Here is a 20,989-nt window from a genome sequence, read left to right as displayed (position 1 = left end):
ATATGAAAAAAAGAACGTTGTCCAAAATGTTTCAAAAACCGTTTACATTTTTCAATTATAATTTTTGATTTTGATATTTGCCAATATTGTGTGGTTGAAAGCATATCCATATCTTAGAAAAGATACTCTTTGTTATTTGGGTCATAAATGACGATGCAAACAATTAAGATGCTATGTTTGTCAGCCCCACACAATTGCGTGTTAACACTTCTCTCAGTACATGGAAAGGATCGTTGTAAAGGGTAGAGGTTTGCAAGAACTAATTTACAAAGAAACAACACAAGGAGAACAGTTTACACCTGCACCATCAACCTTCCATGAGAAACTGTTGGAAAGGGAAATCAACAAGCACCCCAGATGGGACTTGAACCCACAATCCCTGGCTTAGGAGGCCAGTGCCTTATCCATTAGGCCACTGGGGCTTGATGGAGTAGCTTAAAAATCCAGACTTTCTTTGGTTACCACAAGAGTGAATCACTCACTTTTGATTGAGTTATCAAGGACGATCTTGTACGTTTGAACTCCAAATTGAAACAAACCGTCCGAATGCACATGCATCTTTATTTTAGAAGAGAGCCAGGGCTAACTTTGTCGGGTCACTGTACGTTATCAATGCCGATGATGGAAAGTTTATTGGACTGCCAGAAGCCTGAAAAACTAAATAGATATCTTCCACATTTCCCTTTCAATTATGACACCAGATTACGGTGGGACTCAATAGACTTGTCCAACCTGCGGCAATTTAAAAAAATACAAAAATTTAAACAACAAATATCTCGTTGAAATTTCTCTCTTAATCTTGACACTAGATCATGAACCGATTCAACGACTTCAGTAGTAAAAAATACAAAACGAAGGCAAGAATAGAATGCTCCAGGTGAGGGTCGAACTCACAACCTCGGCATCACTCGACAGTTACTGCTTTATAAATACCGCGCGCTGACCGATTGCGCCACTGGAGCTGACTGGGTACACCGCTATGACATAAATTTGATTAAAAAAAAAAATTGAAATGGGATAGTTCTTCAGAAAATTAATGATTGCTTACAACAGGTTTCTAAGGTTTTATTATAATGTTTGACAATAAATATTTTACCATATCACAATCTTTATTAAAAATGAAAATGAGAAATTTATACACTGGACGCTGGGTCATTTTAGACTCAAACATCCTGTTTTTTTTTTTGTTTTTTTTTTCTTCAGGAAATGCGCACTTACATTTGCTGCAATGAACAGACATTGACGATATAAAAAATTCTTCTGAATTCAGGGGCTGCAGGGTCATCTGTGACATCACCTTTTGTGATTCCTAGATCCTGTGTTAACAGCTGCGTACAGAGGTGTTGTCAGTCTTTGTAACCATACCTCTGATATTAAGCAAAACTGCTCTAGAACGACAGGATGTTTGAGTCCAAAATATTCCCAGTGGCCAGGGTGAAAATTGAAAGATTACTCATTTTGTTTTGTAAGAAAGAACATGATATGAAAAAAAGAACGTTGTCCAAAATGTTTCAAAAACCGTTTATATTTTTCAATTATAATTTTTGATTTTGATATTTGCCAATATTGTGTGGTTGAAAGCATATCCATATCTTAGAAAAGATACTCTTTGTTATTTGGGTCATAAATGACGATGCAAACAATTAAGATGCTATGTTTGTCGGCCCCACACAATTGCGTGTTAACACTTCTCTCAGTACATGGAAAGGATCGTTGTAAAGGGTAGAGGTTTGCAAGAACTAATTTACAAAGAAACAACACAAGGAGAACAGTTTACACCTGCACCATCAACCTTCCATGAGAAACTGTTGGAAAGGGAAATCAACAAGCACCCCAGATGGGACTTGAACCCACAATCCCTGGCTTAGGAGGACAGTGCCTTATCCATTAGGCCACTGGGGCTTGATGAAGTAGCTTAAAAATCCAGACTTTCTTTGGTTACCACAAGAGTGAATCACTCACTTTTGATTGAGTTATCAAGAACGATCTTGTACTTTTGAACTCCAAATTGAAACAAACCGTCCGAATGCACATGCATCTTTATTTTAGAAGAGAGCCAGGGCTAACTTTGTCGGGTCACTGTACGTTATTAATGCCGATGATGGAAAGTTTATTGGACTGCCAGAAGCCTGAAAAACTAAATAGATATCTTCCACATTTCCCTTTCAATTATGACACCAGATTACGGTGGGACTCAATAGACTTGTCCAACCTGCGGCAATTTAAAAAAATACAAAAATTTAAACAACAAATATCTCGTTGAAATTTCTCTCTTAATCTTGACACTAGATCATGAACCGATTCAATGACTTCAGTAGTAAAAAATACAAAACGAAGGCAAGAATAGAATGCTCCAGGTGAGGGTCAAACTCACAACCTCGGCATCACTCGACAGTTACTGCTTTATAAGTACCGCGCGCTGACCGATTGCGCCACTGGAGCTGACTGGGTACACCGCTATGACATAAATTTGATTAAAAAAAAAAATTGAAATGGGATAGTTCTTCAGAAAATTAATGATTGCTTACAACAGGTTTCTAAGGTTTTATTATAATGTTTGACAATAAATATTTTACCATATCACAATCTTTATTAAAAATGAAAATGAGAAATTTATACACTGGACGCTGGGTCATTTTAGACTCAAACATCCTGTTTTTTTGTTTGTTTTTTTTTTCTTCAGGAAATGCGCACTTACATTTGCTGCAATGAACAGACATTGACGATATAAAAAATTCTTCTGAATTCAGGGGCTGCAGGGTCATCTGTGACATCACCTTTTGTGATTCCTAGATCCTGTGTTAACAGCTGCGTACAGAGGTGTTGTCAGTCTTTGTAACCATACCTCTGATATTAAGCAAAACTGCTCTAGAACGACAGGATGTTTGAGTCCAAAATATTCCCAGTGGCCAGGGTGAAAATTGAAAGATTACTCATTTTGTTTTGTAAGAAAGAACATGATATGAAAAAAAGAACGTTGTCCAAAATGTTTCAAAAACCGTTTACATTTTTCAATTATAATTTTTGATTTTGATATTTGCCAATATTGTGTGGTTGAAAGCATATCCATATCTTAGAAAAGATACTCTTTGTTATTTGGGTCATAAATGACGATGCAAACAATTAAGATGCTATGTTTGTCGGCCCCACACAATTGCGTGTTAACACTTCTCTCAGTACATGGAAAGGATCGTTGTAAAGGGTAGAGGTTTGCAAGAACTAATTTACAAAGAAACAACACAAGGAGAACAGTTTACACCTGCACCATCAACCTTCCATGAGAAACTGTTGGAAAGGGAAATCAACAAGCACCCCAGATGGGACTTGAACCCACAATCCCTGGCTTAGGAGGCCAGTGCCTTATCCATTAGGCCACTGGGGCTTGATGGAGTAGCTTAAATATCCAGACTTTCTTTGGTTACCACAAGAGTGAATCACTCACTTTTGATTGAGTTATCAAGGACGATCTTGTACGTTTGAACTCCAAATTGAAACAAACCGTCCGAATGCACATGCATCTTTATTTTAGAAGAGAGCCAGGGCTAACTTTGTCGGGTCACTGTACGTTATCAATGCCGATGATGGAAAGTTTATTGGACTGCCAGAAGCCTGAAAAACTAAATAGATATCTTCCACATTTCCCTTTCAATTATGACACCAGATTACGGTGGGACTCAATAGACTTGTCCAACCTGCGGCAATTTAAAAAAATACAAAAATTTAAACAACAAATATCTCGTTGAAATTTCTCTCTTAATCTTGACACTAGATCATGAACCGATTCAACGACTTCAGTAGTAAAAAATACAAAACGAAGGCAAGAATAGAATGCTCCAGGTGAGGGTCGAACTCACAACCTCGGCATCACTCGACAGTTACTGCTTTATAAGTACCGCGCGCTGACCGATTGCGCCACTGGAGCTGACTGGGTACAACGCTATGACATAAATTTGATTAAAAAAAAAAATTGAAATGGGATAGTTCTTCAGAAAATTAATGATTGCTTACAACAGGTTTCTAAGGTTTTATTATAATGTTTGACAATATATATTTTACCATATCACAATCTTTATTAAAAATGAAAATGAGAAATTTATACACTGGACGCTGGGTCATTTTAGACTCAAACATGCTGTTTTTTTTTTTGTTTTTTTTTTCTTCAGGAAATGCGCACTTACATTTGCTGCAATGAACAGACATTGACGATATAAAAAATTCTTCTGAATTCAGGGGCTGCAGGGTCATCTGTGACATCACCTTTTGTGATTCCTAGATCCTGTGTTAACAGCAGCGTAAAGAGGTGTTGTCAGTCTTTGTAACCATACCTCTGATATTAAGCAAAACTGCTCTAGAACGACAGGATGTTTGAGTCCAAAATATTCCCAGTGGCCAGGGTGAAAATTGAAAGATTACTCATTTTGTTTTGTAAGAAAGAACATGATATGAAAAAAAGAACGTTGTCCAAAATGTTTCAAAAACCGTTTACATTTTTCAATTATAATTTTTGATTTTGATATTTGCCAATATTGTGTGGTTGAAAGCATATCCATATCTTAGAAAAGATACTCTTTGTTATTTGGGTCATAAATGATGATGCAAACAATTAAGATGCTATGTTTGTCGGCCCCACACAATTGCGTGTTAACACTTCTCTCAGTACATGGAATGGATCGTTGTAAAGGGTAGAGGTTTGCAAGAACTAATTTACAAAGAAACAACACAAGGAGAACAGTTTACACCTGCACCATCAACCTTCCATGAGAAACTGTTGGAAAGGGAAATCAACAAGCACCCCAGATGGGACTTGAACCCACAATCCCTGGCTTAGGAGGCCAGTGCCTTATCCATTAGGCCACTGGGGCTTGATGGAGTAGCTTAAATATCCAGACTTTCTTTGGTTACCACAAGAGTGAATCACTCACTTTTGATTGAGTTATCAAGGACGATCTTGTACGTTTGAACTCCAAATTGAAACAAACCGTCCGAATGCACATGCATCTTTATTTTAGAAGAGAGCCAGGGCTAACTTTGTCGGGTCACTGTACGTTATCAATGCCGATGATGGAAAGTTTATTGGACTGCCAGAAGCCTGAAAAACTAAATAGATATCTTCCACATTTCCCTTTCAATTATGACACCAGATTACGGTGGGACTCAATAGACTTGTCCAACCTGCGGCAATTTAAAAAAATACAAAAATTTAAACAACAAATATCTCGTTGAAATTTCTCTCTTAATCTTGACACTAGATCATGAACCGATTCAACGACTTCAGTAGTAAAAAATACAAAACGAAGGCAAGAATAGAATGCTCCAGGTGAGGGTCGAACTCACAACCTCGGCATCACTCGACAGTTACTGCTTTATAAGTACCGCGCGCTGACCGATTGCGCCACTGGAGCTGACTGGGTACAACGCTATGACATAAATTTGATTAAAAAAAAAAATTGAAATGGGATAGTTCTTCAGAAAATTAATGATTGCTTACAACAGGTTTCTAAGGTTTTATTATAATGTTTGACAATATATATTTTACCATATCACAATCTTTATTAAAAATGAAAATGAGAAATTTATACACTGGACGCTGGGTCATTTTAGACTCAAACATCCTGTTTTTTTTTTTGTTTTTTTTTTCTTCAGGAAATGCGCACTTACATTTGCTGCAATGAACAGACATTGACGATATAAAAAATTCTTCTGAATTCAGGGGCTGCAGGGTCATCTGTGACATCACCTTTTGTGATTCCTAGATCCTGTGTTAACAGCAGCGTAAAGAGGTGTTGTCAGTCTTTGTAACCATACCTCTGATATTAAGCAAAACTGCTCTAGAACGACAGGATGTTTGAGTCCAAAATATTCCCAGTGGCCAGGGTGAAAATTGAAAGATTACTCATTTTGTTTTGTAAGAAAGAACATGATATGAAAAAAAGAACGTTGTCCAAAATGTTTCAAAAACCGTTTACATTTTTCAATTATAATTTTTGATTTTGATATTTGCCAATATTGTGTGGTTGAAAGCATATCCATATCTTAGAAAAGATACTCTTTGTTATTTGGGTCATAAATGATGATGCAAACAATTAAGATGCTATGTTTGTCGGCCCCACACAATTGCGTGTTAACACTTCTCTCAGTACATGGAATGGATCGTTGTAAAGGGTAGAGGTTTGCAAGAACTAATTTACAAAGAAACAACACAAGGAGAACAGTTTACACCTGCACCATCAACCTTCCATGAGAAACTGTTGGAAAGGGAAATCAACAAGCACCCCAGATGGGACTTGAACCCACAATCCCTGGCTTAGGAGGCCAGTGCCTTATCCATTAGGCCACTGGGGCTTGATGGAGTAGCTTAAATATCCAGACTTTCTTTGGTTACCACAAGAGTGAATCACTCACTTTTGATTGAGTTATCAAGGACGATCTTGTACGTTTGAACTCCAAATTGAAACAAACCGTCCGAATGCACATGCATCTTTATTTTAGAAGAGAGCCAGGGCTAACTTTGTCGGGTCACTGTACGTTATCAATGCCGATGATGGAAAGTTTATTGGACTGCCAGAAGCCTGAAAAACTAAATAGATATCTTCCACATTTCCCTTTCAATTATGACACCAGATTACGGTGGGACTCAATAGACTTGTCCAACCTGCGGCAATTTAAAAAAATACAAAAATTTAAACAACAAATATCTCGTTGAAATTTCTCTCGCTACGTTCATATTTGCGTTGTGCGCCGCAGCGTCGGCGCCGCAGCGCACAACGCAAACAAAAACGCGGCAAAACGCACGCTAAAACGCTGCGTTTTGCGCCGCATGCGTCGTTTTTGCCCGCAAGTTGGAAGCAAAAAAAATGCAACTTGAAGCGTTTCTTGCGTCCAACGCTTGCGGCCATGCGGCGCAAAACGCAGCACAACGCATGTCCATGCGCCCCCATGTTAAGTATAGGGGCGCATGACGCATGCGGCGCCGCTGCGGCGCTGACCGCAAATGTGAACGTAGCCTTAATCTTGACACTAGATCATGAACCGATTCAACGACTTCAGTAGTAAAAAATACAAAACGAAGGCAAGAATAGAATGCTCCAGGTGAGGGTCGAACTCACAACCTCGGCATCACTCGACAGTTACTGCTTTATAAGTACCGCGCGCTGACCGATTGCGCCACTGGAGCTGACTGGGTACAACGCTATGACATAAATTTGATTAAAAAAAAAAATTGAAATGGGATAGTTCTTCAGAAAATTAATGATTGCTTACAACAGGTTTCTAAGGTTTTATTATAATGTTTGACAATATATATTTTACCATATCACAATCTTTATTAAAAATGAAAATGAGAAATTTATACACTGGACGCTGGGTCATTTTAGACTTAAACATGCTGTTTTTTTTTTGTTTTTTTTTTCTTCAGGAAATGCGCACTTACATTTGCTGCAATGAACAGACATTGACGATATAAAAAATTCTTCTGAATTCAGGGGCTGCAGGGTCATCTGTGACATCACCTTTTGTGATTCCTAGATCCTGTGTTAACAGCAGCGTAAAGAGGTGTTGTCAGTCTTTGTAACCATACCTCTGATATTAAGCAAAACTGCTCTAGAACGACAGGATGTTTGAGTCCAAAATATTCCCAGTGGCCAGGGTGAAAATTGAAAGATTACTCATTTTGTTTTGTAAGAAAGAACATGATATGAAAAAAAGAACGTTGTCCAAAATGTTTCAAAAACCGTTTACATTTTTCAATTATAATTTTTGATTTTGATATTTGCCAATATTGTGTGGTTGAAAGCATATCCATATCTTAGAAAAGATACTCTTTGTTATTTGGGTCATAAATGATGATGCAAACAATTAAGATGCTATGTTTGTCGGCCCCACACAATTGCGTGTTAACACTTCTCTCAGTACATGGAATGGATCGTTGTAAAGGGTAGAGGTTTGCAAGAACTAATTTACAAAGAAACAACACAAGGAGAACAGTTTACACCTGCACCATCAACCTTCCATGAGAAACTGTTGGAAAGGGAAATCAACAAGCACCCCAGATGGGACTTGAACCCACAATCCCTGGCTTAGGAGGCCAGTGCCTTATCCATTAGGCCACTGGGGCTTGATGGTGTAGCTTAAATATCCAGACTTTCTTTGGTTACCACAAGAGTGAATCACTCACTTTTGATTGAGTTATCAAGGACGATCTTGTACGTTTGAACTCCAAATTGAAACAAACCGTCCGAATGCACATGAATCTTTATTTTAGAAGAGAGCCAGGGCTAACTTTGTCGGGTCACTGTACGTTATCAATGCCGATGATGGAAAGTTTATTGGACTGCCAGAAGCCTGAAAAACTAAATAGATATCTTCCACATTTCCCTTTCAATTATGACACCAGATTACGGTGGGACTCAATAGACTTGTCCAACCTGCGGCAATTTAAAAAAATACAAAAATTTAAACAACAAATATCTCGTTGAAATTTCTCTCGCTACGTTCATATTTGCGTTGTGCGCCGCAGCGTCGGCGCCGCAGCGCACAACGCAAACAAAAACGCGGCAAAACGCACGCTAAAACGCTGCGTTTTGCGCCGCATGCGTCGTTTTTGCCCGCAAGTTGGAAGCAAAAAAAATGCAACTTGAAGCGTTTCTTGCGTCCAACGCTTGCGGCCATGCGGCGCAAAACGCAGCACAACGCATGTCCATGCGCCCCCATGTTAAGTATAGGGGCGCATGACGCATGCGGCGCCGCTGCGGCGCTGACCGCAAATGTGAACGTAGCCTTAATCTTGACACTAGATCATGAACCGATTCAACGACTTCAGTAGTAAAAAATACAAAACGAAGGCAAGAATAGAATGCTCCAGGTGAGGGTCGAACTCACAACCTCGGCATCACTCGACAGTTACTGCTTTATAAGTACCGCGCGCTGACCGATTGCGCCACTGGAGCTGACTGGGTACAACGCTATGACATAAATTTGATTAAAAAAAAAAATTGAAATGGGATAGTTCTTCAGAAAATTAATGATTGCTTACAACAGGTTTCTAAGGTTTTATTATAATGTTTGACAATATATATTTTACCATATCACAATCTTTATTAAAAATGAAAATGAGAAATTTATACACTGGACGCTGGGTCATTTTAGACTTAAACATGCTGTTTTTTTTTTTGTTTTTTTTTTCTTCAGGAAATGCGCACTTACATTTGCTGCAATGAACAGACATTGACGATATAAAAAATTCTTCTGAATTCAGGGGCTGCAGGGTCATCTGTGACATCACCTTTTGTGATTCCTAGATCCTGTGTTAACAGCAGCGTAAAGAGGTGTTGTCAGTAGTGTTGAGCATTCCGATACCGCAAGTATCGGGTATCGGCCGATACTAGCGGTATCGGAATTCCGATACCGGGATTCCGATACTTGCCGCGTATCGGATACCGGAATCGGAAGTTCCCAGATTCAAAATGCAGAAATTCAGCCAATGAGAATGATTTCAAGTGTGGGCACATCCTGTTCAGCATGGAGGGCATGAAACTACTGGCATGGCTGTGATTGGCTGCTGAAATGATGTCATGATGCAGTTTAAAAGTCGCTGGCGCCATTTTGCGATCACTCTGCTGTGAATTCAGTTAGTGACAGGACGCTGTTTGCTGACTGAGGGACAGTTTAGAGATAGCGATTTGCTTCTTTGTGCTTTCCAAAGGCTAATTTAGCAACCGCTGTGTTCACCTACTATTCACCTTCCTTTTGCCTTGTAGCGCTGTTTTCACAGCGATCTGCAAGGTCTCTCTGTGTGTGTGTGTGTGAGTGCAGCCCACTCTCTAGTCTGAGTGCAGCCACATAGGCCATCCATAGCTGGTTGTATTCAGTTCAGGGAGGGTGGTTCATTGCCTCATACTGTCCTTTTTTTTTTTTTTTTTGAAGTAGTGCAGGCTGCTGCACATTTTTTCCAAAAATTCCTATTAGTGTCTTTCCACCCGTCTCCAGCTAATTTGTGGAAAAACACTACATAGGATAAAGTAGAGGAGGGTTTTTGGGCCTTGCAGCGCCGTTTACGGCTGTCTGCACGGTCTCCGTGTGACTGCAGCTCGCCCTGTAATCTGTGAGCAGCTATAGCCTGGTTGTCTCCAGCTCAGGGTTTTTCACTGCGTCATACCGCCAAATCAATTTTCTTTTTTTTCAAAGTAGTGTAGTCTGCTGCTAATTTATTTTAAAAAATCCTATTAGTGTCTTTCCACCCGTCTCCAGCTAATTTGTGGAAAAACACTACATAGGATAAAGTAGAGGAGGGTTTTTGGGCCTTGCAGCGCCGTTTACGGCTGTCTGCACGGTCTCCGTGTGACTGCAGCTCGCCCTGTAGTCTGTGAGCAGCCGTAGCCTGGTTGTCTGCAGCTCAGGGTTTTTCACTGCGTCATACCGCCAAATCAATTTTCTTTTTTTTCAAAGTAGTGTAGTCTGCTGCTAATTTATTTTAAAAAATCCTATTAGTGTCTTTCCACCCGTCTCCAGCTAATTTGTGGAAAAACACTACATAGGATAAAGTAGAGGAGGGTTTTTGGGCCTTGCAGCGCCGTTTACGGCTGTCTGCACGGTCTCCGTGTGATTGCAGCTCTATCCGTTGTCAGTTCAGCCCCAAAAAAATAAATAAATAATAAAGTTCACCAAACACACCAGTTACACACCACTTTACATTTGTGTAGGCCACATTAGCTCATATTCAAGTCTAGTCCACACTTTAGAAAATTAGTGTGTCTTATACCTGTTAGGAGGAGTTGCTCAGGAATAAGCACACAAAGCCGTTAGTACTTTTCTGCTTATCTTTATCAGTCAACCAAGATGAAGAAGGCAGTGAGTAAGGCACGTGGGCGTGGGCGTGGGCGCGGAGCAGGGAGGGGACGTGGGGATTCTGTGCCTGCTGCGGGCACCGGTGAGTCATCAGCACCCACTTTCACAAGGGAACAGTCGTTCATGCGCAGCTTTGTCGCCGAGCGCCGTACACCGCTGCTGCGTGAAGACCAAATTGAAGCCGTTGTGGGATGGATGGCAGCTAATGCATCAACTTCCATTAGTGCCACATCCTCTCAGACACAGAGCACTGGAGAGCAGCCATCTGTCTCTTCACCACCTGCAAAATTGCCCAGGCAGACAGAGATCCCAGGACAGGAGCAGTCTCTACTTCTGTTCTCTGAATCATCTCTTGGCTTGGAAACAGGGGGCCAGCCAAGCAGCATTGGAGAAATGGAAGAAGAGGCAGGGTGCAGTGATGCCCAACCGCTTTTTCTGTCTTCCTCTGAAGAGGCGGGTGGGCCAGTGGCTCCGGTCACCACCTCGCAGGCCGCATCAGCTGATGATGACACTCAGGTGCCACTTACTGGTGCGTGCTCTGCTGCTGAGACTACCCAGGAGGAGCAGTTGGGGGCAGAGGGTAGTGTAGATGATGAGGTCCTTGACCCATCTTGGCGTCAGGGACAGGAAGGTGGTGGGAGCAGCTCTGAGGAAGAGATTCCCCGTACGGCCCAAAGAGGGAGAGGGAGGGGGAAGACTGCGGATCCTGCAGCCTCCGCTTTGGCACCCGTAAGGAGCATGTCTCTTCCAAAAGTCAAAAGGGGGGCTCCCAAGACTTGCAGTGCCTGGTCCTTTTTTGACCCAGTTGCAGATGACATTTGCTATGTCAGATGCAAGGTGTGTCATCAAAAAATCAAAAGAGGTCAAAAAGTCGCCAACCTCAATACCTCCAACATGTGGAAACATGTGCGCAACAGGCACCCGGCGGAGTTAGACAAACACACTGAAGAGCTAGGCCAACCAACAGCGGCAGCTACCACCTCTTCAGCTCGTGTTGCCTCTTCCTCTAGCTCACACGCAGCTGGTTCGGCTTCCTCCCAGGATCGCCGTGGAAGAACCTCTGGCCCTGTTGTCCAGAGACCCGCTGTCATTCCACCCGCAGCACCACTTTCCCAGTCATCCACACACTCCCAGCCCAGTCTACAGCCATCGGTAGTACAGGCATGGGAGAAAAGGCGGCCTTTCTCGTCAAACCACCCACGAGCACAGGCTCTGACTGCAGGCATTGCCAAACTTCTGTCACTGGAAATGCTGTCATTCAGGCTGGTGGAGACTGACAGCTTCCGTGACTTGATGTCATTGGCAGTCCCACAGTACAATGTGCCCAGCCGCTTTTACTTCAGCAGGCAAGCCGTCCCTGCCCTGCACAAGCATGTGGAGGGACACATAAAACACGCGCTACTGAACGCCGTCAGTAGCAAGGTCCACCTCACCACCGATGCGTGGACCAGTCAACATGGACAGGGGCGATACCTTTCCCTCACTGCCCATTGGGTTAATGTAGTTGAGCCGGGTACAGACCGTGCGAGTGGCGCAGGACGTGTCCTGCCCACTCCAAGGATTGCAGGAATCCATTCTGTACGCATTGACTCCTCCTCTTACACCAGTTCCTCAGAATCATCGCTGCAGGAGCCGTCACAGTCCACCTCCACATGGACCCGTGATGAACGTGTACCTGTTACGACCGACATGAGCACAGCCGTGGCCAAACGTCAACAGGCCGTCTTGAAATTAATTTTTTTGGGGAATCGTAGCCACACAGCGCAGGAGCTCTGGAATGCCATCAAGCAGGAGAGCGATGTGTGGTTTGAGCCAGCGAATCTCCAGCCAGGCATGGTAGTGTGTGATAATGGCCGAAATCTGGTGGCAGCCCTGGGCCTCGGCAACCTCACTCACATCCCATGTCTGGCACATGTGCTCAATTTGGTCGTGCAGAGTTTTTTGAGGGACTATCCGGATCTTGATGCACTGCTGCACAAGGTCCGCCTAGAGTGTGCTCACTTGCGGCGTTCCAGCACGGCAAAAGCGCGCATTGCGGCTCTGCAGCGCCGACACCGCCTGCCGGAACATCGCATCATATGTGACCTACCTACCAGGTGGAATTCCACGTTACATATGTTGGAGCGGTTGTGTGAGCAGCAGCAAGCTGTAATGGAGTACCAGCTGTATCAGGCGCAAAAAAGTCGCAGTCAGCGCCGTACAGACTTCACAACCACAGAGTGGGCCACTATGAAGGATGTCTGCCAGGTTTTGCGTCCCTTTGATTATTCCACGCGGATGGCGAGTGCAGATGATGCACTAGTCAGCATGACTGTCCCCCTTATCTGCCTGCTTGAAAAATCACTGCAAGCGCTAAGGGATGATGTTGTGGAAGAGGTGGAGGATGAGGATTCACCACTTCCATCATCTTCTGGACAGTCAGCGCCACGTGGTTCCTCACAAACGCGTAGGCAGGGGACAGTTTGTGAGGAGGATGAGGAGGAGTCAATGGAGGAGGAAGACATCCGTCCAGAGGAGGGAGTTACACAATTGTCCAGTACTCAGTGTGTACAGCGAGGGTGGGGTGATGACGAGCGGGCAGAGATCACGCCTCCAGCTGGGGACAGCGTTTCTTGGGCAGTTGGCAGTCTGCAGCACATGGTGGATTACATGCTGCAGTGCCTGAGAAACGACCGCCGCATCGACCACATTCTCAACATGTCTGATTATTGGGTGTTCACCCTCCTCGATCCTCGCTACCGGGACAACGTAGAAAGCCTCATCACACCGTTGAACCGGGAGCGAAAAATGCGGGAGTACCAAGACACACTGGTCAGTTCCATCATCTTCTCCATTCCAACTGAGAGAAGTGCTGCTACTGCATTCCAAAGCAGCTCAGTGCGTCCAGGCAGTGGTGGAGGCTCTGCACAAAGAGGGAGCAGAAGCAGTGCCTCTGCCCAAGGCAAGACCAGTATGGCCCAACTGTGGCACAGTTTTGTGTGCCCCCCACAAAAGTCTACACCATCACAGACGGCTCCAGTCAGCAGGAGGCAACGGTTCCGTCAGATGGTGACAGACTACATGTCTTGCCCTCTTGCTGTACTCCCAGACGGCTCTTCCCCTTTCAAGTTTTGGGTCTCAAAGCTGGATACATGGCCAGAGCTAAGCCAGTATGCATTGGAGGTGCTGTCTTGCCCTGCGGCCAGTGTATTATCGGAACGTGTCTTTAGTGCTGCAGGTGGTGTACTAACTGACCGTCGCATGCGACTATCCTCCGATAACGTTGACCGGCTTACTTTTCTGAAAATGAACAAGGCCTGGATCTCGCAGGAATTTGCCACTCCTCCTCCTGATTAAATAATTAGGTCACTGTATACGTTATCCAGGTCTCCTGTTGTGTTCATCTTTCTACCACCTGAACTTAAATTCCTGGGCTCCAACACCGCCAGTTGAGGCTCAGACGTGCCGTCTGCACAGTCAAAACATACGACCCAGTGTTATTGGGTTTCAGTAACGTCAGCTGATCCCCAGCTGTGTAGCCGGCAATGTGTCATGCGACCGCCACGCTGACACAACAACTGAAATGTAAGGGAATCTGTCCCCCCCCCCCCCAAGGCGTTTGTTACTGAAAGAGCCACCTTCTGCAGCAGTAATGCTGCACAAGGAAAAAGGTAGCTATTTTGGTTTTGCTCCTTGCACACGCAAAACTTAACACTTATAAAATGTGTCCACTGATACCGTAAAACCGTCCCGGAGGTGGGACTTTCCTTCGTAATATGACGCAGCACAGCCGTCATTCCTACCCCCCCGGCGCCGCGCCCCGGCTCCTCAGCGTTGTTTGATTCCGTCCCGGAGCCTGCGCTGTTATGTTATCCCGTGGCCAGGCACACTTAGCGCTGCCCGTCTTCTGGCATCATTTGGTGTCAGGCTGGCTGCGCCTGTGCGGCCACGCTGGCCGAGAGCCCGCCTCGCAGTGTCTTCTGATTTAATCCCACTGGGGGCCTGGGATCTATGGACATGCGCAGTGCATATCTGAACCTCCACCTCTCACTCATCTCCCTATGGCTTCTTCAGACTGTTCGGTGTCAGCTGGTCCCTAATAGCATGCCACGGCCGTGACACCGCACAGTCTGAAAAAGAAGCCGTAGGGAGGGGAGTGAGAGGCGAGGATATGCACTGCGCATGGCCATGGATCCCAGGCCCCCAGTGGGATTACATCAGAAGACACTGCGAGGCGGGCTCTCGGCCAGCGCGGCCGCACAGGCGCAGCCAGCCTGACACCAAATGATGTCAGAAGATGGGCAGCGCTAAGTGTGCCTGGCCACGGGATAACATAACAGCGCAGGCTCCGGGACGGAATCAAACAACGCTGAGGAGCCGGGGCACGGCGGCGGGGGGGTAGTAATGATGGCTGTGCTGCGTCATATTACGAAGGAAAGTCCCACCTCCGGGACGGTTTCACGGCTTCAGGGGACACATTTTATAAGTGTTTAGTTCTGTGTTTGCAAGGAGCATGATGAAAAGAGCCACCTTTTCCTTTTGCATCTTTTGTGCTGCACAAGCTGGCTCTTTCAGCTACAAACGCCTTGGGGGGGGGGTTAAAGGTTCCCTTTCGACTTTCTCAGGCTTCGGCCTACATTGTGTTCCTCTGCTTTTCCACCTGCCCCTGGGCTCCAACACCGCTAGTTGCCGTCCAGAAGTGCTGTACGCACAGTCAACAGTCGCTCCTCTGTTATTGGGGTTCAGTAACGTCAGCTGTTCCCCTGCTGTGTGTGTGGCAATCCCTCCTACCTCCTCCAACCTCCTCCTCCTCCACCTGTCCCTGGGCTCCAACACCGCCAGTTGCCGTCCAGAAGTGCTGTACGCACAGTCAACAGTCCCTCCTCTGTTATTGGGGTTCAGTAACGTCAGCTGTTCCCCTGCTGTGTGTGTGGCAATCCCTCCTACCTCCTCCAACCTCCTCCAACCTCCTCCTCCTCCACCTGTCCCTGGGCTCCAACACCGCCAGTTGCCGTCCAGAAGTGCTGTACGCACAGTCAACAGTCCCTCCTCTGTTATTGGGGTTCAGTAACGTCAGCTGTTCCCCTGCTGTGTGTGTGGCAATCCCTCCTACCTCCTCCAACCTCCTCCAACCTCCTCCTCCTCCACCTGTCCCTGGGCTCCAACACCGCCAGTTGCCGTCCAGAAGTGCTGTACGCACAGTCAACAGTCCCTCCTCTGTTATTGGGGTTCAGTAACGTCAGCTGTTCCCCTGCTGTGTGTGTGGCAATCCCTCCTACCTCCTCCAACCTCCTCCTCCTCCACCTGTCCCTGGGCTCCAACACCGCCAGTTGCCGTCCAGAAGTGCTGTACGCACAGTCAACAGTCCCTCCTCTGTTATTGGGGTTCAGTAACGTCAGCTGTTCCCCTGCTGTGTGTGTGGCAATCCCTCCTACCTCCTCCAACCTCCTCCAACCTCCTCCTCCTCCACCTGTCCCTGGGCTCCAACACCGCCAGTTGCCGTCCAGAAGTGCTGTACGCACAGTCAACAGTCCCTCCTCTGTTATTGGGGTTCAGTAACGTCAGCTGTTCCCCTGCTGTGTGTGTGGCAATCCCTCCAACCTCCTCCAACCTCCTCCTCCTCCACCTGTCCCTGGGCTCCAACACCGCCAGTTGCCGTCCAGAAGTGCTGTACACACAGAGCCAAACACCTCGCCAATGTGTTAGTGGGGTTCAGCACCGCCAGCTGTTCCCCTGCTGTGTATACGGCAACGTGTACTGCGACCGCCACGCAGGCACAACAAGTTAAATGTAAGGGAACCTGACCCCCCCCCCCCCCCCCAGGCGTTTGTTACTGAAGGAGCCACCTTGTGCAGCAGTAATGATGCAAAGGGAAAAAGTGCCTCTTTTCGTGATGCTCCTTGCACATGCTGAACCAAACACTTATGAAATGTGTCCCCACACAGCGTTAAACCGTCCGGTAGGTGGAACTTTCCTTTGTCGTGTGACGCAGCACAGCCATCATTTTTACCCCCTTGGCGCCGTGCGCCCCCTCCTCAGCGTTGTTTGAATCTGTCCCGGAGCCTGCGCTGTTAGGTTAGCCCTTGGCCATGCACACATGTTGCGCTGCCCGTCTTCTGACCTCATTTGGTGTCAGGCTGGCTGCGCCTGTGCGGGTGCGCTGGCCGAGATCCCGCCTCGCAGTGTCGTCTAATGTAATCCCACCGCGGGCCTGTGATCCGTGCCCGTGCGCAGTGCATATCCTCTCCTCTCACTCCCCTCCCTACGGCTTCTTCAGACTGTGCGATGTCAGCTGGTCCCTAATAGCATGCCACGGCCGTGACACCGCACAGTCTGAAAAAGCCGTAGGGAGGGGAGTGAGAGGAGAGGATATGCACTGCGCACGGGCACGGATCACAGGCCCGCGGTGGGATTACATTAGACGACACTGCGAGGCGGGATCTCGGCCAGCGCACCCGCACAGGCGCAGCCAGCCTGACACCAAATGAGGTCAGAAGACGGGCAGCGCAACATGTGTGCATGGCCAAGGGCTAACCTAACAGCGCAGGCTCCGGGACAGATTCAAACAACGCTGAGGAGGCGGCGCACGGCGCCAAGGGGGTAAAAATGATGGCTGTGCTGCGTCACACGACAAAGGAAAGTTCCACCTACCGGACGGTTTAACGCTGTGAGGAGACACATTTCATAAATGTTAGGTTCCGCATGTACAAGGACCATAATTAAAAGAGCTAAGTTTACCTTTTCCAGCATTAGTGCTGTACACAATGGCTCTTTCAGCTACAAACGCCTGGGGGGGGGGGGGTTAAAGGTTTCCTTTCAACTTGCTCGAGTGCAGGCTTCGGCCTACACTCCGCTCCCCCTGCTCCTCCTGCTGACCCTGGGCTCTAACACCGCCAGTTTTTGCCCAGATGTGCTAGCTGCACAGAGAAAAACACCAGCCAATGTGTCAGTGGGGTTCAGCACCGCCAGCTGTTCCCCTGCTGTGTAGCCGGCAACGTGTCCTGCGACCGCCACGCAGACACAAGAACTGAAATTGAAGGGAACCTGTCCCCCCTCCCCCAGGTGTTTCTATGTTTTACAGCTACCTTGAACAGCAGTAATGCTGCATGTGTTCAAGGTGGCTCAGAAACTTATTCTCCTTGCCCATGTTGAAGTGAACACGTCTAAAATGTGTCCTCTGTGACCATTAAAACGTCCCTCAGGTGTGATTTGACTTTGTATTGACACACGCAACAAGCTCCTTGGTAACGCTGCCCGTCTTCTGGCATCATTGTTTGGCTGGCTGCGCCTCTGCGGCCGCCCTGACCCACACAACAGCCCTCGTTGTCTTATTTAATGGGACTGCGAGGGTGTGATTGATGGGCAGGATCAGTGCATCAGTTCGCCTGTCCCTCCTCTCCTTCCGCCTTCTTCGGACTGTGCGGCTTCATGGCCGTGGCATGCGATAAGGGATCAGATGACGCCGCACAGTCTGAAGCGGGTGTAAGGACCCGAGTGTGAGAGGCGAACATATGTGCTGCGCCAGGCCCTGAATCCCAGCCCCGCAGTGTTTTAACAATGTTAAGACACTGCGGGGCTGGGATTCATGGGCATCGCGAACCGCACCGGCCGACATTACATGATGCCAGAAGATGGGCAGCGCTAACGGCGCTAGGCCAGGGGATAACACGACAGCGCAGACTCCTGTACAGCAAATAACAACGCTCGGGAGGCTGCACCCAGCACCAAGGTGGGATTCTTGACACCTGTGCTGCGTCTCATTACAAAGGGAACTCTCGCCTCCATTACACAGTTTGACTGTATAAAGGGCTAAATGTTATACGTGTTCCATTCAGCATGTGCAAGGAGAAAAATTACAAGAGCAACCTTTGACTTGCGCAGCACTGCTGCTGCATAAGCTGTGGCTCTTCTACTTTGTAACCCCTGAGGGGGGGTTAAAGGTGACTTTTGAAATCGGTTCAATTAGGCTTCGGCCTACACTCTGCTCCACCTGCAGAGCCCGGGCTCCAACAACGCTAGTTGCTGTCCAGAAGTGCTGGCTGCACAGAGCCAAACACCTCGCCAATGTGTCAGTGGGGTCCAGCACCGCCAGCTGTTCCCCTGCTGTGTAGCCGGCAACGTGTCCTGCAAAAGCCACGCAGACACAACAGACCCAAAGCTGCCGCCAGTGCAGGCTTCGGCCTACACTCCCCTCCCCCTGCTCCTCCTCCTCCTGCTCCTCCTCCTGCTGTCCCTGGGCTCTAACACACCGCCAGTTGGGGCCCAGATGTGCTAGCTGCACAGAGAAAAACACCAGCCAATGTGTCAGTGGGGTCCAGCACCGCCAGCTGTTCCCCTGCTGTGCAGCCGGCAACGTGTCCTGCAAAAGCCACGCAGACACAAGAACTGAAATTGAAGGGAACCTGTCCCCCCTCCCCCAGGCGTTTTTACGTTATCCAGCCACCTTGTACAGCGGTAATGCTGCATGTGTGCAAGGTGGCTCAGAAACGTATTCTCCTCGCACATGTGGAACTGAAAACACGTGTGAAATGTGTCCTCTGTGTGACCATTTAACCGTCCCGGTGGTGTGACTTTCCTTTGTAATGACACGCTGCAACCCCCTTGGTAGCGCTGCCCGTCTTCTGGCATCATTGTTTGGCTGGCTGCGCCTCTGCGGCCGCCCTGACCCACACAACGCCCCTCGGTGTCTTATTTATTGGGACTGCGAGGGTGTGATTCATGGGCAGGATCAGTGCATCAGTTCGCCTGTCCCTCCTCTCCTTCCGCCTTCTTCGGACTGTGCGGCTTCATGGCCGTGGCATGCGATAAGGGATCAGATGACGCCGCACAGTCTGAAGCGGGTGTAAGGACCCAAGTGTGAGAGGCCAACATATGTGCTGCGCCAGGCCCTGAATCCCAGCCCCGCAGTGTTTTAACAATGTTAAGACACTGCGGGGCTGGGATTCATGGTCATCGCGAACCGCACCGGCCGACATTACATGATGCCAGAAGATGGGCAGCGCTAACGGCGCTAGGCCAGGGGATAACACGACAGCGCAGACTCCTGTACAGCAAATAACAACGCTCGGGAGGCTGCACCCAGCACCAAGGTGGGATTCTTGACACCTGTGCTGCGTCTCATTACAAAGGGAACTCGCGCCTCCATTACACAGTTTGACTGTATAAAGGGCTGAATGTTATACGTGTTCCATTCAGCGTGTGCAAGGAGAAAAATTACAAGAGCAACCTTTGACTTGCGCAGCACTGCTGCTGCATAAGCTGTGGCTCTTCTACTTTGTAACCCCTGAGGGGGGGTTAAAGGTGACTTTTGAAATCGGTTCAATTAGGCTTCGGCCTACACTCTGCTCCACCTGCAGAGCCCGGGCTCCAACAACGCTAGTTGCTGTCCGGAAGTGCTGGCTGCACAGAGCCAAACACCTCGCCAATGTGTCAGTGGGGTCCAGCACCGCCAGCTGTTCCCCTGCTGTGTAGCCGGCAACGTGTCCTGCAAAAGCCACGCAGACACAACAGACCCAAAGCTGCCGCCAGTGCAGGCTTCGGCCTACACTCCCCTCCCCCTGCTCCTCCTCCTCCTGCTCCTCCTCCTGCTGACCCTGGGCTCTAACAAACCGCCAGTTGGGGCCCAGATGTGCTAGCTGCACAGAGAAAAACACCTCGCCAATGTGTCAGTGGGGTCCAGCACCGCCAGCTGTTCCCCTGCTGTGCAGCCGGCATCGTGTCCTGCAAAAGCCACGCAGACACTTGCTCTTGTACCTTCTGCTCCCCATCCTGGTTCCAGTACCGTCAGCTGGTTCCAGGCAGAGCCTTTGGCTTAGGTGCCTCCCTTTGGTATCCGAGTTCCACCAACGTCAGGTGGTCCTTGGTAGTGCTTTCAGGAACGGGTACCTCCTGCTTAGTAACCGGGTTCCAGTAACGTCAGCTGGTCCTCTGTAGTTCCATTGGCTCTTGGACCTTCGGCTACCCATCCGGGTTCCAGCACCGTCAGCTGGTTCTCGGCAGTGTCTTTTGCTTTTGTACCTTCTGCTCCCCATCCTGGTTCCAGTACCGTCAGCTGATTCCGGGCAGAGCCTTTGGCTTAGGTGCCTCCCTCTGGGTATCCGAGTTCCACCAACGTCAGGTGGTCCTTGGTAGTGCTTTCAGCACAGGTACCTCCTGCTTAGTAACCGGG

At 47.4% G+C, this 20,989-nt stretch overlaps 12 non-coding genes across 12 annotated transcripts; all 12 read right to left on the bottom strand.

Moving 5' to 3' along the window:
- Nucleotides 1–349: 349 nt before the first annotated feature.
- On the bottom strand, nt 350–422 carry TRNAR-CCU (transfer RNA arginine (anticodon CCU)). Its single transcript has one exon. It is a non-coding gene; the product is annotated as a tRNA-Arg (tRNA).
- A 447-nt stretch (nt 423–869) lies between these two features.
- TRNAI-UAU (transfer RNA isoleucine (anticodon UAU)) lies at nt 870–962 on the bottom strand. Its single transcript is given in 2 exon segments — nt 870–905; nt 925–962. It is a non-coding gene; the product is annotated as a tRNA-Ile (tRNA).
- An 867-nt stretch (nt 963–1,829) lies between these two features.
- Nucleotides 1,830–1,902, bottom strand: TRNAR-CCU (transfer RNA arginine (anticodon CCU)). Its single transcript has one exon. It is a non-coding gene; the product is annotated as a tRNA-Arg (tRNA).
- A 447-nt stretch (nt 1,903–2,349) lies between these two features.
- On the bottom strand, nt 2,350–2,442 carry TRNAI-UAU (transfer RNA isoleucine (anticodon UAU)). Its single transcript is given in 2 exon segments — nt 2,350–2,385; nt 2,405–2,442. It is a non-coding gene; the product is annotated as a tRNA-Ile (tRNA).
- An 867-nt stretch (nt 2,443–3,309) lies between these two features.
- TRNAR-CCU (transfer RNA arginine (anticodon CCU)) lies at nt 3,310–3,382 on the bottom strand. Its single transcript has one exon. It is a non-coding gene; the product is annotated as a tRNA-Arg (tRNA).
- Nucleotides 3,383–3,829: 447 nt separating this feature from the next.
- Nucleotides 3,830–3,922, bottom strand: TRNAI-UAU (transfer RNA isoleucine (anticodon UAU)). Its single transcript is given in 2 exon segments — nt 3,830–3,865; nt 3,885–3,922. It is a non-coding gene; the product is annotated as a tRNA-Ile (tRNA).
- An 867-nt stretch (nt 3,923–4,789) lies between these two features.
- Nucleotides 4,790–4,862, bottom strand: TRNAR-CCU (transfer RNA arginine (anticodon CCU)). The gene has a single exon. It is a non-coding gene; the product is annotated as a tRNA-Arg (tRNA).
- A 447-nt stretch (nt 4,863–5,309) lies between these two features.
- On the bottom strand, nt 5,310–5,402 carry TRNAI-UAU (transfer RNA isoleucine (anticodon UAU)). The gene is given in 2 exon segments: nt 5,310–5,345; nt 5,365–5,402. It is a non-coding gene; the product is annotated as a tRNA-Ile (tRNA).
- Nucleotides 5,403–6,269: 867 nt separating this feature from the next.
- TRNAR-CCU (transfer RNA arginine (anticodon CCU)) lies at nt 6,270–6,342 on the bottom strand. Its single transcript has one exon. It is a non-coding gene; the product is annotated as a tRNA-Arg (tRNA).
- A 739-nt stretch (nt 6,343–7,081) lies between these two features.
- Nucleotides 7,082–7,174, bottom strand: TRNAI-UAU (transfer RNA isoleucine (anticodon UAU)). Its single transcript is given in 2 exon segments — nt 7,082–7,117; nt 7,137–7,174. It is a non-coding gene; the product is annotated as a tRNA-Ile (tRNA).
- An 866-nt stretch (nt 7,175–8,040) lies between these two features.
- On the bottom strand, nt 8,041–8,113 carry TRNAR-CCU (transfer RNA arginine (anticodon CCU)). The gene has a single exon. It is a non-coding gene; the product is annotated as a tRNA-Arg (tRNA).
- Nucleotides 8,114–8,852: 739 nt separating this feature from the next.
- On the bottom strand, nt 8,853–8,945 carry TRNAI-UAU (transfer RNA isoleucine (anticodon UAU)). Its single transcript is given in 2 exon segments — nt 8,853–8,888; nt 8,908–8,945. It is a non-coding gene; the product is annotated as a tRNA-Ile (tRNA).
- Nucleotides 8,946–20,989: the final 12,044 nt, after the last annotated feature.

Source organism: Ranitomeya variabilis, chromosome 5 (assembly GCF_051348905.1).
Source record: "Ranitomeya variabilis isolate aRanVar5 chromosome 5, aRanVar5.hap1, whole genome shotgun sequence".
Taxonomy (NCBI): Eukaryota; Metazoa; Chordata; class Amphibia; order Anura; family Dendrobatidae; genus Ranitomeya; species Ranitomeya variabilis.
The sequence above is the reverse complement of the archived record's forward strand: the minus strand, read 5'-3'. Positions and strand labels throughout refer to the sequence as shown.